Source organism: Lathyrus oleraceus, chromosome 4 (assembly GCF_024323335.1).
Source record: "Lathyrus oleraceus cultivar Zhongwan6 chromosome 4, CAAS_Psat_ZW6_1.0, whole genome shotgun sequence".
Lineage (NCBI taxonomy): Eukaryota > Viridiplantae > Streptophyta > Magnoliopsida > Fabales > Fabaceae > Lathyrus > Lathyrus oleraceus.
Genome location: NC_066582.1, coordinates 22,913,427 through 22,932,247, shown reverse-complemented (window position 1 = coordinate 22,932,247; position 18,821 = coordinate 22,913,427). Strand labels below are relative to the sequence as shown.

The 18,821-nt window shown below is 38.8% G+C and overlaps 1 non-coding gene across 1 annotated transcript; it reads left to right on the top strand.

The window, feature by feature from the left end:
- The first annotated feature begins 6,219 nt into the window (after window positions 1-6,219).
- LOC127077836 (small nucleolar RNA R71) lies at window positions 6,220-6,326 on the top strand. Its single transcript, XR_007787605.1, has one exon. It is a non-coding gene; the product is annotated as a small nucleolar RNA R71 (small nucleolar RNA).
- Window positions 6,327-18,821: the final 12,495 nt, after the last annotated feature.

Here is an 18,821-nt window from a genome sequence, read left to right as displayed (position 1 = left end):
CATCAAAGCGTATGAGCTTTATTTCTTCTTTCACAATGGTGATGTCAGCTTGGAAAGTATTCAGACGGGTGATGAGCATGGCATGATTATCAGCACAAGATGGAGGAACCGGTTCAGCAATGTTATAATAGTTGGGAGGTGTTTCAGGGTCAGATTCTTCCTTAAGGATAAGGTCATTAACACACTCATATTTGGGCGGTGTAGCGGGAGGTGAAGGTGGATCGATAGGGTGTTCCTCTAAGTCATAGAGCCAGTTATCTCGGTTGTGAACACTCGTTTTCTCATGGTTAGGCAAGGTGAAAAGTCGAACCACTTCATTACTGATTAGATAATCAAAGGTATCCGTCCCAATGTTACCTATGATTCTGCGGTTAAAGCAAAAGTTGATATCCATTGGGCGGATGTTCCAAAAGGTATAAGCTCATAAAGTGGGTGTACAAGTCCTACAGCGTTTGCTATCATGGTAACTAGGCCTCCTATGATTAGTGGGGTACAGTTATTCTTAGCAAGGTGGACAAATATTTCCATCATGAATGATACTATATTGACGTGGCGACCTTGATCGACACACAGCAGGATGAAGAGTTCATCTCGGGACACTAATGTGTTATTCTCTTCCTTACCAAATAAGGTGTGGGCTAGTATTTTATGAAAATAGCGGATAGCACGGTTATGCATCTTTTGTGAGTGCATCTCATTCGGGTTTGGGTTGGATTCTCCAGATATGCAACCCCAGAAGTCATCGAGATTAATGTCATCGATAAGGTCCTCCTGGCGGGTAGTAAAGACGAAAGGGCCACTAGGGAATCCTAAGAGGTCAACAAGCTCTTGACGGGTGTAGGTGAAGTCCATGCTAAATAACCTAAAGGATATTAACCCTTTGTTAAGTTCGTAACCATGTTCAGGGATGTATACAAGGGAACTCAGGAATTCTAAGGTTAGCTCACGGTACGTGACAAACCGTCTCTTAATGGCTGCGTTCTCCCACCCCAGCTGGTTAAACATATATAGGATGCTATCTCGGATGCCTAATTTATCCATGGTCGGTCCATCATAATATATGGTCAATGCCATATTCTTCCTGGCTAGATAATCATACCGCTTGCGTTGAACTCGGCCTCTGAAAATTGTCTCTGCTTGTTGCATGATGAATGTAATTAACTAACTAATTAGTAATTATCCTAGTATCCAATATATCTAAGTTAGTTACTAGAAACAACAAGAGTGACTGCAAGGAATCAAGAAGGGGGAGAAAACAAAAATAACGAAGAAAATTAAAGAAAGGAGAAACTAGATAGTAAGAAAAATAACGAAAAGAAATAAGGTGGGTTGTCTCCCACTAAGCACTTTGTTTAATGTCGGAAGTTCGACAGTAGTGTCGTGTTGTACTAGGTTTGGGGTTGAGCGGGCAGCTCTATGAGTCTGAGACTGTTTGAATAGTCTCTGTTTTCTATATTATGATAATGCTTTAAGCGCTGGGCGTTTACTATGAAAGGGTCACTATTTCTACCTTTTATTTCTATCGCACCACTAGTGAGAACCTTGGTGATCTCGAAAGGGCCAGACCACCAAGATTTGAGTTTTCCTGGAAAGAGTTTAAGTCTTGAATTAAATAGCAGCACTACGTCGCCGACTTTAAACTCCTTCCTAGAGATGCGTTTGTCATGCCATCTTTTGGTTCGTTCTTTATAGATCCTGGCGTTCTCGTAAGAGTCCAATCTGAGCTCTTCTAATTCGTGGATGTCCAGAATCCGTTTCTCGCTTGCGGAAGTGTGGTTGATATTAAGGGTTTTAATTGCCCAATATGCTTTGTGTTCCAGTTCCACAGGGAGGTGGCAAGATTTACCATAAACTAGTTTGAAGAGTGTGGTTCCTATCGGGGTTTTGTAAGCCGTCTTGTAGGCCCACAAAGCTTCGTTTAGCTTGGATGACCAGTCTTTTCTGGATATTCCTACGGTCTTCTCAAGAATTTGTTTTATTTCTCGATTCGAGACTTCGACTTGCCCGCTAGTTTGTGGATGATACGGTGTTGCTACGCGGTGTCGGACTCCATACTTCAGAAGGAGTTTTCCAAATATATTCGATATGAAGTGGGAGCTACTGTCACTAATTACTAGTCTCGGCACATCGAATCTGGGAAAGATAATGTTTTTGAAAAGCTTGATTACTACTCGTGTGTCATTTGTTGGAGAGGCTACAACCTCGATCCATTTTGAGACATAGTCGACAACAACGAGTATGTATTTATTGCCAAAAGAAGTTGGGAATGGTCCCATGAAGCCAATCCCCCATACGTCAAAGACTTCGACTTCTAAGATTCCTGTTTGTGGCATTTCATCACGTCTTGAGATGTTGCCAGTGCGTTGGCACCGGTCGCATTTTATAACCGCGTTATGGACGTCTTTCCATAGGGTAGGCCAAAATAGGTCGGATTGCAGGATCTTAGTGCAGGTCTTTGAGGTACTTGCATGCCCTCCATAGGGGGCGGAATGACAATTAGAGATTATATCTTCGATTTCATCCTCAGGAACACATCGACGGAAAATATCGTCGGTCCTTCTTTTGAAAAGAAGGGGTTCATCCCAGTAATACTATTTTAGGTCATGAAAGAACTTTTTCTTTTGTTGATAAGATAGGTCCGGCGGAAGTACTCCGACGGCTAGGTAGTTTACGAAGTCAGCGTACCATGGCAGAGTTGCATTCGCGTGTACTTCTTCCACGGATTCTTCTATTTTTGTATCGCTTAATGTCAGTTCAGACATATCACTTTCCATTTGGGCTATGAGTCGTTCGTAAGGGAAATCGTCATTAATTGGGATTTGTTCAGGCTTGTTCCCTTCGATACGAGATAAGTGGTCTGCTACTACGTTCTCAGTACCTTTCTTATCTTTTATTTCTAAATCAAATTCTTGTAAGAGCAGGATCCATCTTAAAAGTCTTGGTTTGGCATCCTTCTTACTTAACAAATATCTAATAGCAGCGTGGTCGGTATAGATGATAATTTTCGCCCCTACCAGGTAGGAACGAAATTTGTCCAATGCGAACACGACAACTAGAAGTTCTTTCTCATTGGTGGCGTAGTTCATTTGGGCATGATCAAGCGTTCTACTCGTATAGTAAATAGCATGAAGCTTCTTATCCTTCCTTTGTCCTAGTACTGCGTCCACTGTGTAATCACTCGCATCACACATGATTTCAAATGGTAATCTCCAGTCAGATGGTTGCATTATGGGTGCGGTGATTAAAGATGTTTTCAGTTGGTTGAACGTTGTTAAGCATTTTTCATCAAATATGAAGTCAGCGTCCTTCATTAATAATCCTGTAAGTGGCTTGGTTATTTTTGAGAAATCTTTAATAAAACGTCGGTAGAAACCGGCCTGTCCTAGAAAGCTTCTTATCTCTCGAACAGTTTTCGGAGGTTGAAGGTTCTCTATAATTTCGATTTTTGCTTTGTCTACTTCAATTCCTCTGTCAGATACCACGTGACCTAATACAATTCCTTGTTGAACCATAAAATGGCATTTCTCCCAGTTTAGAACGAGGTTTACTTTCACGCATCTTTCGAGTACCATTTCGAGGTTAGATAGACATCCTTCAAAACTCTGACCGCAAACAGAAAAATCGTCCATGAAGACTTCCATGATATCATCTATAAAATCTGCGAAGATTACCATCATGCATCTTTGAAATGTTGCGGGAGCGTTACATAGGCCAAATGGCATTCGTCGGTAGGCGAATGTACCATAAGGACATGTGAAGGTAGTCTTTTCTTGGTCGTCAGGATGGATTGGGATTTGAAAGAATCCTGAATAGCCGTCTAGATAGCAGAAGTGAGAATGCTTAGCCAGTCGTTCAAGCATTTGATCTATGAAAGGTAGAGGGAAATGATCTTTACGAGTGCCTTTATTTAGTTTTCTATAGTCAATACACATTCTTCTTCCGGTCACAACTCTTTGTGCTATGGACTCGCCCTTCTCGTTCTTAACAATTGTAACACCTCCTTTCTTGGGTACTACATGGACGGGGCTAACCCATTGACTATCTGAGATTGGGTATATGATTCCAGCGTCTAGAAGTTTCTTTACTTCATCCTTGACCACGGTACTTAGAATTGGGTTGATCCTTCTCTGGTGCTCTCTAGAGGTTTTGCAGTCTTCCTCCAGCATAATACGACGCATACAAATCGAAGGACTTATTCCTTTTAGATCGGCGATGTTATATCCTAACACTGTTGGATATTTTCGTAGGACATCTAATAATTTCTCGGTTTCCATCTGTCCTAAGTCAGCCTTGACTATTACTGGTCTTTTCAGTTCACTGTCTAGGAATTCGTATCTTAGGTTCTTTGGTAGTGTTTTTAACTCCAAGTCAGGTTTCTTTGGGCATGGCATGTGGTCGGGTGTAAGTGCTAAGCATTCGCTTAGACTTTCGTTTTGGTATGGTTCATGCCAATTATTGTCTTCAAGGATTGGAGGGATTTGGATTTTCATTATTTCAGAATACGTGGTTTCTTCCATCTCCATCTCTCTCACGCATTCGTCTATGACATCAAGCAGATAGCAGGTGTCGTCTATAGTTGGCGCTTGTAAGAATTGGGTTAAGATGAATTCAACCTTTTCCTCTCCAACTTCGAATGACAGCTTACCTCTCTTTACGTCTTTGATGGCTCCGGCGGTAGCCAAGAATGACCTTCCTAGAATGATAGGTGTACTGGCATCTTCTTTAATGTCCATGATTATGAAATCGGTAGGAATGTAAAATTGACCTACACGAACTGGGACATTCTCTAGTATACCGACAGGATATTTGATTGAGCGGTCAGCTAATTGAACGAACATCTTTGTCGGTCTTAACTCTCCCATACTGAGCCTTCTACAAATGGTTAGGGGCATTACGCTAATGCTGGCTCCTAGATCGCATAGAGCTTTGTCTATGACGAACTTTCCAATGACACAGGGTATGGAGAAACTACCCGGGTCTTTTAGTTTGGGAGGCATGTTGTTCTGGATTATGGCGCTACACTCGGCAGTAAGTGTAACTGTTTCGTCATCCTCAATCTTTTTCTTATTGGATAGGATTTCCTTAAGAAATTTGGCATAGGAAGGCATTTGTGTGATGGCTTCTGTAAAGGGTATCGTAATGTTTAATTGCTTCAGAAGCTCAACAAATTTCCTAAATTGATTCGCAATTTTAGAACTGTTGAGTCTTTGAGGATACGGAATGGATGGTTTATAAGGAGGTGGAGGCACATAAGGTTTCTCTTTCTCTTCGGCCTCCTGGGTATTATCTTCTGTTTCCTTTGGTTCGTTCACCTGCTCAGTTGAGATTTTATCTGGTTTTTGGTACATGGCAGGGTTTTGGAGTCTCGGATCTACAGGTCCATCTACTTCTTTTCCACTTCTCAGTATAACGACATTTGCATGTCCCTTCAGATTAGGTTGCGGCTGTCCAGGAAATGTTCCAGCTGGAGCGGCTGTAGATGCTTGATGTTGAGCCACTTGTGAAATCTGTGTTTCAAGCATTTTATTGTGGGTGGCTAAGGCGTCTACTTTATTCGCTAGTTGTTTAAGTTGCTCGCTAGTATGTATGTTTTGGTTCAAGAAGTCCATGTTTGTTTGAGCTTGAGTAGCTATGAAGCTTTCCATCATCAACTCGAGATTTGACTTCCTAGGCATGGTAGGAGCATTATTAGTTGGCTTTTGATATCCAGGCGGAACAACTGGTGTTTGTCCAGGTGCATAAAGGGCATTGTTATTCTTATACGAGAAATTGGGATGGTTTTTCCAACCAGGGTTGTAAGTATTTGAATAGGGATTTCCTTGTGTGTAGTTCACTTGATCAGTTGGGACTCCTGCTAATATTTGACATTCTGGTGCAGTGTGTCCAGGATTTCCACATAGCTCACAGTTTGGAGTTACATCAGCCACGGTGGCTGCGGGTGGTATGGTCAAGTTATCTAATTTTTGGACAAGGGCATCTACCTTTGCATGAACATGGTCAAGGCTACTGATTTCGTACATTCCACCCTTAGTCTGGGATTTTTCCACTGGAGTTCGTTCACCACCCCATTGGCAATGGTTTTGGGCCATGTTTTCAATGAGTTGATAGGCTTTAGTGTATGGCTTATCCATAAGTGCACCGCTCGCGGCAGCGTTTATTGTGAGTCTTGTGTTGTACAGAAGCCCATTATAAAATGTGTGAATGATCACCCAGTCTTCTAGACCGTGATGTGGACATATCCTCATCATGTCCTTGTATCTCTCCCACGCTTCGTAGAGAGATTCCACATCTTTTTGCCTGAATCCGTTGATTTGAGCTCTCAGCATAGCAGTTTTGCTCGGCGTAAAGTATCGGGATAAGAAGACGTTCTTCAGCTCCTCCCATGTTGTAACGGAGTTGGAGGGCAAGGATTGCAACCAAGCCCAAACTCTGTCTCTTAGAGAAAAGGGAAAAAGGCGCAGTCTTATCGCATCTTGAGATACACCATTCGTTTTTACAGTATCCGTGTACTGCACAAACTTGGTCAGGTGTTCATTAGGATCTTCTGTTGGATTTCCAGCAAATTGATGTTGTTGGACGGCTGATAAGAGTGAGGGTTTCAGCTCGAAATCGTTTCGATTAATAGCGGGGGCAGCAATGCTGTTGTGAGGTTCTTGTTGAGATGGGGTAGCGTAGAATTTGAGAGGACGATTCTGTGGTACTTCGTCAGCCATGTTTGGTTTTTCTTCTGATTTAAGAGGAAATGAGATATCGAGAATACCACACTTTTGTTGATATTCTTGTATTCGGCGTCTCACGTATAGGAAACACTCTAATTCAGGGATTGGTGGTGCTAAGTTATCGCCTTGTGAGCGAGTACTTGGCATACAATCAGGGAAAGAAAAGGAAAGAAGATAAGTTTTTGTTTTTTACCTTAGTCTATACCGTGCAACGGAAGAATCACACTATTCGACTAAAACAGGTCCGTGGCAACGACGCCAAAAACTTGATGCTTGTCGTGGCTATATATAAAATATAGTCTGTCGGGTACTTGACTGCAAGTGCACAGTCTAGTCGCTTTAGTTTTAAAAGATATCGATCCCACAGGGACCTATGGTCAAATTAGTGCTGCTAACGTCACTATGTTTAGCTAAGGGAATTGATTAGTAAGAGTTCGGGGGTAATATAGTAAATCTAAGGGAAATTTTCGGTTTTAAGAAAGAATTAAAGGAAGGAATCAGTATGCAGCGCATTAATCGTCTGGGATTCGATAAGTCACCGGTGAATAGTTTAAATGTCAAATATCTCTCAGTAGAAAATGTTTATTTAAAAGACTTTATCTCACACTCTCGTGGTTGTTGATTTGACCTATAACCTTAAGTCAGAATGTACGCTCTCGCTGTCCCATTTGAAGTCAAAATTACTTTTTGAAAATAAATAAATTCTAATTGTTTTTAAAGTGCTCTCGCTGTTTTTAAACCCAATGCCTAATTTTTACTATCCAGCTCGAGCCTCACGCTCTCGCGATTGTTGGTTCTCACCTTAGTTAATTCCCCACTCTCGTGGCAAAATCGTATTAAATAGCTTTTCACGCTTTTGTGATAAAGTTAATTAAATTCATATTAAAAACTTCAGCCTAAAAGGTTATTTAAGAAAAAGGGTTTTCACTGGTTATTATTAAATCCCATCAAATTAAGTTGCTACATACCGATACAGGTAGTTTAACCGGACATATTAATCAAAGCAATCGCAAGGCATAAACAGATTAACTCAGCGGCAAACATGCTTATAACAATAAATGGGAAATAATAATAATAATTCAATAAAAACCTGGAGATCGAAGTACAGAGTATAATGATTCTTGGAGCACTTGAGCAGTCTTCCACAAGTCGGTAGGCTTTGCTTCTTCAATATAGATTACTAATTAAAATTAAATAAAGTGTAGTAGTTCCCCAGTGTAGGAAACTACTACTATGGCTAACTGGAAAACTAACTGGAAAAGGGAAACTATGAAAAGAATGACGAATACAATAAGGCAACGGAAACAAGGTTGCTGGAAAGAAAGAAAAAAAATGTTGAATGCTAAAAACTGGAAATTAAATTGCAGAGTGTCAAATCAAAGTAGGCGTCCCCAATTTTTCCCAATTGGGTCCTTTATATAGTGTCCATTAGGTCTTGGTAGTTGAGGAATTCAAGGAACACTTGGTCTTGAGAGAGGAAATCGTGGGAAAAGTTTGTTGGAGGAAATATAGGCACTTTTGGGTGCCTGTTGCTGACTGCTTCAAAGCGCAGTTTGTGGCCGTGTGACGCTCGTCATGGGCCTGTGACGGTCGTCACAGTCTGGGCCGTGACGAGCGTCATGAATGTGTGGCGGTCGTCACATCAGCAAAATCTGCTTTTTCTGTTCTTCTGGTTTTTCTATGCTTTTTTACTTGTTTCTTCTTCTTTTTCTTCCTTTTCTTCATTTTACTCTTTAATGCATGGAGATTTAAATACCTGCAAAAACAACACGAATACTTGCGCAAAAATCGGGATATTAATCGAAATGATGTGATTTTTGAGTGTAGATTAAGGCAATTAACTGATGTGTTTTCGCGTGATCAATAGGCTAGACAAGCAGATCCCCAACTGTAACTTCGTAGTCTATCTACATGTCTAAGTAAAGGTAAATACATAATATGCATGCTAGAACCACTATCTTCGGGAAATAAAAACGAGCCAATTAACAACATAATGTAACACCTAGTTTTTATTATTCGAGCATCTTAGGTAGAATGCTCATCTAAGTATAAACTATTATTGTACGACTTAAGGCGTGAAATTAGTATACCTTGATCTCTTGCGTGTGCGACACGTCACTTCGGAGTAACTTGCATGTGCGACACGTCACTTCGAACTAGCTAACATGTGAGACACTTCACTCCTCTATTTAAGTGTCTTACTATCAACATCCAAGACACTTCACTCACATTCATCTGCAGTAAGAAAATAGTTTTCATCTGCACAATGTCATCTTCATCATTATACAGTGTCAACGTTCACTGCAACGGTAAAACATATGAGTCTGAGCTATATGGTTTTTGTTTTCGAAACACCGATACCATTAGACTCACGATCAAGAGAAATGCAACCTTCTTGCATTTGAAAAAAAGAATACAATCCTGTATAGGATCGGGTATTGTGTCAAAGATCACATATCAAAATCTAATATTTTTTTAGAATAGTCAATGCAATATTTCCCCCTTAAGGTACGAGACGATGAAGATGTTGAATGCATGTTTGTTAGTCATGAACATTCAGGCTGCAACTGTATTGAGTTGTACATTACTCTTCAACCATGTATACCATCTCAACAGTCTCAACTAACCAGTCAGGATGAATCTGGTGAATTTGATCCACAATGGTCAGATGAATTTGATGAATGGCCAGAAGTAGAAGCAGAAGTGGACGTCGTTGATGAAGAAGAAGAGGAGACCGAGATACAGGTTGATCACATGCTGAACAACGACGATGAAGATGATGATCAACCACCACCAATACCTCCTAGTCATGTTTACAACCCGCCTCAACACATGACAAATATGGATATGCACGACGATGAAACATCCAACAGTGTTTTCTATAATCCGTATCCGAGATCAGAAGGCGAATTAAAGGTGGGAGACATGTTTCGTACCAAAGAAGAATGTGTTATGGCTATCAAAAATTCCACATGAACAACTCTGCTGATTTTACAGTGAAACACACTGATTCTAGAAGGTATGTTATCGAATGTCGTAACATGCTTTGTAAGTTTCGTTTGGTTGTGTCTTACAAGAAGAAAAATGAATCTTGGGAGATCGCTTCAATAGACCCACCTCACAGTTGCATTGCAACTAACGTTGAACAAGATCACCGTAAACTAAGCGCAGCGTTGATATGTCAAGACATTCTGCCGCTGGTTAATAAAGACCCATCAGTGAAGGTGAGTATAATTATATCCCATATCAGAACAACATATAATTATACTCCATCTTACAAGAAAGCCTGGATTGCGAGGACAAAGGCTGTTGAACAAGTTTTCGGCAACTGGGAGGATTCATAAATGGAATTGCCACGGTTTTTATGGGCACTAAAAACATATGTCCCAGGAACTGTGGCAATTATGGAGACATTGCCAGCGATGATGCTAGAAGGAACCTGTGCTACAGGTAATATAATCTTTCATCGTCTCTTTTGGGCATTTGACCCGTGCATCAAAGGTTTCGCATTTTGCAAACCTATTATTCAAATTGATGGCACTTGGTTATACGGCAAATACAAGGGTACTTTACTCATGGCGGTTGCACAAGACGACAACAACAATGTCTTTCCCATTGCCTTTGCTCTTGTTGAAGGTGAAACAGCTGGTAGATGGGGTTTCTTTCTTCGACATCTCAGAACGCATGTGGCTCCACAAGCCAATCTCTATTTGATTTCTGATAGAAATGCTGCCATTGAGAGTGCCTACAATAACCATGACAACGAATGGCATGAACCTCCTTCTACCCATGTCTACTGCATCAGACACATTGCACAAAACTTCATGCGTGCTATAAAAGATAAGAATCTTCGCAAGAAGGTGGTGAATGCTGGGTATGCTCTAACTCATCCGTCATTTCAATATTATCGTGATGAAATTAGACTGTCTAATGAAGACGCAGGGAGATGGCTAAATAACATACCAGTAGAGCAGTGGACAAGGGAATTTGACAGAGGTTGTCGATGGGGCCACATGACAACAAACCTTGTGGAATGCATGAATGGGGTATTCAAAGGAATTCGAAATCTGCCGATAACCGTCTTGGTAAGATCGATCTATTATAGGTTGGCTTCTACGTTTGCAACCAGAGGTGAAAGATGGAGTGCGGTGTTAATGTTCGGGCAAGTATTCAGTGAGTGTTGCATGAAGGTCATGAAAGACGAGAGCATCAAAGCTAGCACACACGCTGTAACAGTCTTTAACCATCATAGGCAAAATTTCAGCGTCCAGGAAACAATGGACCACAACGAGGGGAGACCAAATTTAGCCTAAGTTGTTAGACTAAACAGAAGTTGGTGCGATTGTGGAAAATTCCAGGCCTTCCGCATACCTTGCTGCCATGTCATTGCAGCATGCGCTTATACTCGTCAAGATGCTTACAGCCATTATCTGATGTGTACAAGGCCGACACCGTCATGAATGTATATAATCAAAGCTTCTCGGTACTACCAATGGAGGATTACTGACCTCCATATGAAGGTGATATTGTTTGGCACAATGACGAGATGCGTAGAAAGAAAAAAGGAAGGCCAAACAGCACACATATCAGAATAGAGATGGATTCCACGGATAAAATGATAAGATTATGTAGTATCTGTCGTCAACCAGGACATAACAAGAACAACTGTCCCAATCGAGGAGCATCATCTAGGTCTTAAGCTTTTTGTAACATTGTATTTCTGTAACCTTCAATCATTATATATCATTAAGTTTTTATTACAACGAGGTTCACAATAAACATCAGTACAAAATAAGCTATCTAAAAACAGAAATATTTCTAACTGATTACAACAATCAAATTGATGTCGTCTCGACCGAACATCATTTCCCTAGTATCCTTATCAATCTTCATTCGCACCCAACCAAAGATACTGTCAAGTCTCTCAATAATTCTAATTTTTTCCCCTTATGGTATTTTCCCATCTAACCAACGAACCAGCTCCCTCTTCAGTTGATCGAACATAGTGATGTTCCAGAACAGCATCAACATTTGAGGTTTGTCTCTCGCATAAATCACCTTTCCATATCGGCGACGAACACCAAACATGATTGCCAAATGATTATTTGAGATATGGAACAATTACTCACATAACGCATCTATTTATAACACAAAAATAGCATTTTACATTGAGGCTCCAATTGAATTGGCGCCTTCTCTTAAGTCCTACACAGGGGCGCTAATCCAATTGGTTAGGGCACCTGCCCTAGCCAATCCAATTGGCGCCTCCATTCAATTTTTAAGAGGAGTCTCCAATTCAATTGGCGACTCCTCCTAAAAGTGGGGTAGTTTGGGATTTTTTTTAAACCAGGGGTATTTTGAGAATTTCCTTGAAAACGTGGGTTATTTTTGTAAAAAATTGTATTTTTCCGTTATTGATTTCTTGTAGGTAATCTTGATTACAATCCTAATTACTCTTTGAGTAGTATTTTGAATTATAGATAAGTGCTTTTGAATGGGAGTAAATTAGTTAATGTGATGTTTTGATCCGTGGCTACGAAGGAATATTGATTTTTGGGTTCATTTTCTTTAATATATATATATATATATATATATGAGGGTGGTTATGATTTGCTTGCGACGGTGACAGACTCCGTTTGGTGATGTTTAAGGTGCTTACGGTGATAAGAGATGTTATCTCATATGGGGTGAAATTCTATGTATTATATGCTATGTTGTTTAAGTTATGATTTGTCTCACATCTTTAAAGGTACATATATTTATAGAGACTATCGAGCCTAAGGTTTATGAAACATTAAGAAGTGGTAATTGTTCCTCCATGACTGAGGGAGACTGTTGACTATCTATTTTCAAAGAAGGTGTTGTATGACTCAACTTATATGTCTAGTGGATAGAAAAATGTATCATACACGTTGTATGCCTTAAAGGCGATCCCCTCATGCTCTGTAAAGGTAGCGCCCGAACGATGCCTTACTAGGCGAGGACCCTGGTGTCGCCCTTATTTGAGACTCTAAAGAAATATAACACTACACACCCCCTTAAGAACAAGGGCTTGTAAAGTAAGAAGTGTTTTAAGGTTTCTTTCAGATTTGCCCCATGACTTAGGGTGAGTCCTTTGGTTGAAGACAATCTTCTTTATGAGAGGCGAGTCCCTCAACTGAAGGCAGTCTTCTTAATGGGATGCAAGTCCATCATCATTAGGGGGAGTCCCTCAATTGAAGACGACCTTCTTAATGGGGGTGAGTAACTTAACTGATGACAAACTTCTTAAATGGGGTGAACCCCTTAGTTGGGGTGAGTCACCACCCCTTTCCATATGTCTCTTGATTAGCCATGATGTCAGTTAGGAATTTCACATATCAATAACTCAAATGGACATGTTTGCTTGTATTTAATGTGAGCAATAATGATTTATTTTTTGAGACACAAAACCTCAGTGCTACGTGCTAGAAGCGTGTTGAGTTTTTCAAAATTCTTCGGGAGCCTAAAAGGTTTCTCTCGTACTTTTGTGGCTTCAATTCCCTTATAAAAGTTTCTCCTTTTATTTTCATACTCTCTTTTGTTCTTACGACTTCTGCAAGTTCTTCCACAATCTTCCCAACTTCCCTACAAGCTTTTGGTTCCTCATTTTCAACCCTCTAAGGTATGGATTTTTCTTTTTGCTCCTTTTGTAGTAGTTATGAGTAGGGATTGTAAGGAAAGTCTCGAAATATGGTTTACGCTGTAGGATTTAAGGATCATAACGATCCTGTAGCGGGGTATTCGTTACCTTTAGATTTATTGACCAAATCAAAAGTAAATCATACAATTCGATTCGCCACCGCACTTCTATTTATCCAAAGGAAAGGTTAGAAAGCGAACAAAAACCGAGAAGTTTTATCAAATCAAAAACTAATAAAAATGTCAGAGATCTGGGTAAGGGGGTTGGTTATGCAATGGGAAGGTTTTAAGCACCCAAAACATCCTTAGTACTCTAAGGGAGCCCTTTTTTCAAATGTTGTATGGTAGGTTGGTATTTGTGAAAATATTTGTGCAAACATGATTGGGGAGATGGGAAAAGAATATACAAATTATTTATAATTTTGTTGTTTGAATGGATAAACCCATTGCCTACGTACCATCACAAAGGTAGGATCAAAACCTCGTAGTTCGGGGTAAAAATCTCAAAAATAAGTTGGTGAATTGATTTGTCAAAAGCCTTAAGGTCTTTTGTCATCAAAGGGAGAAAACTCAACCTAAACCAACAATCCACCATGTGAGGAGAGCTTCAACATACTAGTGAGGGATCCAACTTATAATAAGTATGGAAGACTTATAGTCCAATCACTAAGGATAAGGTGAGGTTTACATCAACCACTATGATAACTCAAACCTATGGCTAATGTTTATGAAAAGGTTTTAACAAAGGTGGTCATTGGAACCACAAAAAATCACTTGAAGTGAGTTGTATTTACAAATTAGAAGTATTCACAAAATGAAGTCAAAGTTGACTTAAGATTCAATTCAAAATAAGTATTAATGAAAAGAGTTTAAAAAAAAATCAAAGGCATATGGCCTAGGTTTCTAGTTTTGAAAACAATGTCAATGTTTGCACAAAAATGAGTTTGGCTTGGGTTAGAGTGGAGAGAAAAAGAGAAGGGCTAGTCCTAAGCATGCAAAGATGAGAGAAGAGAATAAAACCCTTGGAGTTCCTTTCTTGAGATCATAAAGATGATCCAAGATGCTCCTTTCCTTTGGACTTAGCAAGCAACAAGCAATTAACTCAAACAATAAAGCAAATATTCAATCAAGCTCCTAGGATATCCATTTGGCGTGTCTTTCTCTTAACTTGGATGTTCATGACAATGGTCCTTCTAACTATCTCAAATTTGGAATCCCTATCACACAAGAATAAACAATCAAAAAGTTCACAATGCAATAAGAGGAATGGACAAAGAGAGAGTTTAGATTAGGGGTCCTTTCAAGTCAACTTCAATATTTAGCATTCTAAAGGCATGAGACCTAGTTTCTCTTCAACAAGTTTAGCATTCTAAAGGCATGAGGCCTAGTTGCTCTTGAACTCCATTAAGCATAGGTAAGGTCCTAATTCTAAGTCCTTTCTCCTTTTTGCATTGGGTTCACACAAACAAAAACAAAACAAACACTAGGCAATAATATATTTACATAATAATGTGCTCAAGTGAGCAAAAGGCAAATGTCATAAACATAAATATGAGCTCAAATGAGCAAAAGGAAAAGACAATATGAATAAATGAGCATGAAATTAAATTGCATTAAAGTAAATTGCAAGAATTAAATGCTTGAATTAAAAGTTAGTAATTAGTAGTTAGTGTTAGTGTGCCATAAGGCAATTTAGCGCTATGTTAAGCAATTGTAAGTGGACTAATGTAGTAGCCACACCTATCTGAGGTCGGTCAATAAAACTATAGGAAAATAAACACAAGTTAGAGATCATGACTAGTAAGCCAAGCTCCTACAACTTGCCATGCCAAAAGAAAAGAAGAATGACCTTGTATGGATTTTATGTTATTTGCTTGACCAAGAAGCAACTTAACCTGGACACAAAGCAATTCACTTGATCTTTGATCAATTTGAATTTGATTTCGATCAAAGAAGGTTAAGCCCCTCATATGTCAAGGCTAACCACAAATCATTAACTCATTGGTCAAAAGAAAAAGAAGAAGATGAGAGATGAAAATGGAATGTACAAAATGAAAATTCAAATGACATAACCAAAACACAATGATCAAATGTGAATGGAATCAACATCAATCAATGGTAAACAGAAGTGAAATGAAGATTAGAAGTCAAGAAAGGTCAAACATATTTTTGGTATTTTTTGGAATTAAAATAATACATAAAATAAAATGAACAAAGTGAGGTCAAACTTCAAATCCAATTCAAATCAACTTGGATAAGTCCAATTGGATCATCATAAGTCTAACATGGTCAAACTAGGTTTGACAAATTTTCTCAACATTTTTTGAAAACAGAAACTATTTTAAAATCAATTAAAAGCATTAAAATATAACATAAATGAATTAAAATCTCAAATAAATCTCAAATCAATTAAGAAATTGATGAGAATATTTTCATAGACTTACCATGATCCAAATGTGTTAAGAAAATATTTTTGGAATTTTTGAATATCTAAAAGTATTTTAAATGAATTAAAAACAATTAAAAACAAAATAATTCACAAAAAATATTAAATGGAATCACAAAAATAATTAAAATTCAGATTATGAAACTAGATTTAAAAAGAATTTTTTTGCAATTGGTCTCATATTTGTGTGATTCCAAATAAAAGAGTTATGAATTTTTGAAAATAAATGGATTTAAAGAAAATAAAATAGAAATTATAAAAAGAGAAAAAATCTGGAGCGCATGATCCAACCTCATTAATTGACGTGGACCATCATGTGGCTCAGATACGCACGCTCACCATGTACATTAGTCAAACGCGTAGTATCATGAATTAAAAGAAGTCAAACAAAAGCATGACCAGGATTAGATCGTGGGAGCCTCATCCAAGGGTCTAGGTTCAACCACGTGGGGACAGTGATGGAAACCACCGTCTTCTCCGGTGAGTTAACTAAATCCGGCCACCAGTTGCAGGTTTTGCAACCTCAACCAAAACAAACGTGCCTTATACCAAATTAAAGCTGGGGTGATGTGCATCACCCCTGTAACCTTGGATTACACTCAAGATCTCTATGGAAGAAGAAATCTGAGATGGAAAATCCAGGTGTTCAATCTGCAGTTCACCAATTCATGAAATTAAAGCCACCACTGGCTTGCCTCTCACATGAGGACTTCAGAAAACCATACAAACTCAAGCAAAGCACTATATATGATGAGATTCGAAGCAAAACAGTTGAGATGTAAACCTTTGAAGTGCAACTTTGATGAGCACGATCCACTCCAATTCTTGATTGCAGCTTGATCTTGAGGTATGGTATGAGTGAAAGGCTTAGGAATTAGTGTTGAAGATCAACTGATGTTGTTGAAAATCAAACTTGAAAAGTGAAATGAAAATGAAAAATTCCTTTAGTATGAGGATAGGAGTCAATTCCAGCAGAGTTTTAGGCGCCTTTAGGTTGAGAATTGAATGAAGCAATGCATCTATTTATAGCTGAAACTGCAAGGAGAGTGAATGGAACTCGTGTGCATGATCATTGGGTCCTCCATGCATGGGCCTGTACAGGCGCATGTGAGACCCAAAACCAATTGGAAATGCAAGCTGAATTGATTTGAAGCAAGTTTAGACGTGCAAATTGAATGGCATTGGCTTGTGCATGAAGGTTTCACTTGGATTCCATAAATGGTCACAAATGTTCTCCTCTTCGAAAGTCATACACAGAAATTCCAAACATAGGCATGTGGGTTATGGTTGGAAATGTCTTGACATAAAGAACAAAAGCTATGTTGGATAAAAATCCATTTGGAGTTTGGAAAATTATGAAAACTGTCCATGAAGTTCAAGGTATAAAACATGTATTTGAAAAATTTGCCAAAAATGACCAACTTCAAGCCCTTATGTTTCAATGATGAAAGCCTCAAATGCAAAAACCTTAAACATTAAAGTAGTATATATTTTCAAGATGATCAATTTGGACTTAAATTTTGCGTCATTTCGATTTTTGATGAGAGAGTTATGGGCACATGAAGTTGGTATTTTTCAAGATTCAATGGCTTTGGTCCAAAGTGACCTATAATGTTTTGTATTACCACATGTGTTTATTTTATGATTATGAAATTTTGTACAAAATAACATTTGAAATAGACATATTAAACTTTCCAATGCAATTGGTCTCACCTCAAAATAATAAAATATGAAGGAGTTAGGTCCTTGGGAAGTTGACCCAAAATTAGGGTTTCAGTCAAAATGACCTATAATGTTTTGAAATGAATGATGACCTTCCAAGTATAAAATGGATTTTTTTATGAACATGAAATTTGTTCATATGGTTCTTAAAAACATGTTTTATCTTGGGGTCATCTTCATTTTAAAAACACATCAAAAGTTAGGTCTCAGTGGATTTCAATATAGTCAGATGATTTGACTGGTCAACTTCTCAAGTCCAAACTTCAAATCTTGATGAATGAATGATTGAGGATACTCACATAGGCTCATATATGAATAAAATGATGAATTAAAGAACTCCCCTTGATTGAATTTGATCATAGGTTGAGGTTGCTTCATGAGCAAGGCACAATCAATGCACAGTTGAATTAGGGTTTCCTTGGGAAACAATCCTCAAGCCCTTTGGTTTATCTTGATCAAATTGACAAATTGAGATAATTGGGAGGCATATATGATTATTGAGAGCTTTGGGAACCATTGTCATGCTTGCTTTCATCTTCATCTGGCCACTTCAATGGGCATAGGAGCCTCCTAGGAGCCTTGGATCACATGACTGCTTAAGCTTCAAAACAAAAGAGGTTAGTGACATATTTTTGTGCTTTTGGTTAGTAAACAAAATAAGAAAAGAAATAATATACAATTCAAGCATGCTTGGTGGTCTCAAACCAACTCACACAAGTCCCAATCCAAGGGTAAAGGAACCAAGATGCTATGATCCTTGAGGCAAATGCAATGAGCAATGATATGATGCCATGAGGGATCTTAGGGTCAAAATTAGGGTCTTACAGATGCCCCTATTTAAGGTCATTCTAGCCAGAGATATGAAGGTTAAAATCTTCGTCTCTACGAGGTAAAATGGGCTTAAATAATAACAAAGAGACGAATTTTGGTCCCTAAGAGACCTCATGATGCAAATGTATGCATGCAAAAGTTAATAGTCTTTGGGGATATATGTCCACAAAGAAAAAGAAATTAGGAGAAACTGAAAATCCAAAGGAGTAATACACTCACTAGGGAGACAAAGACTCTAGGGAGAAATAAAGGGTAAAAATGCGCGAGCAGGCCATGACTTGAAACATGCTGGGAGACACGAAGGGATTCCATAAAAATAAATCGATGGAAAGACCCGAGCTGACGCAAAGATGCATGTACTGGGGAATATGCCAATACAGCTAAACTATCCACAAAGGATACTTCGAATAAAAATCCGGACTCAGACGGGGATGTCCACAAGG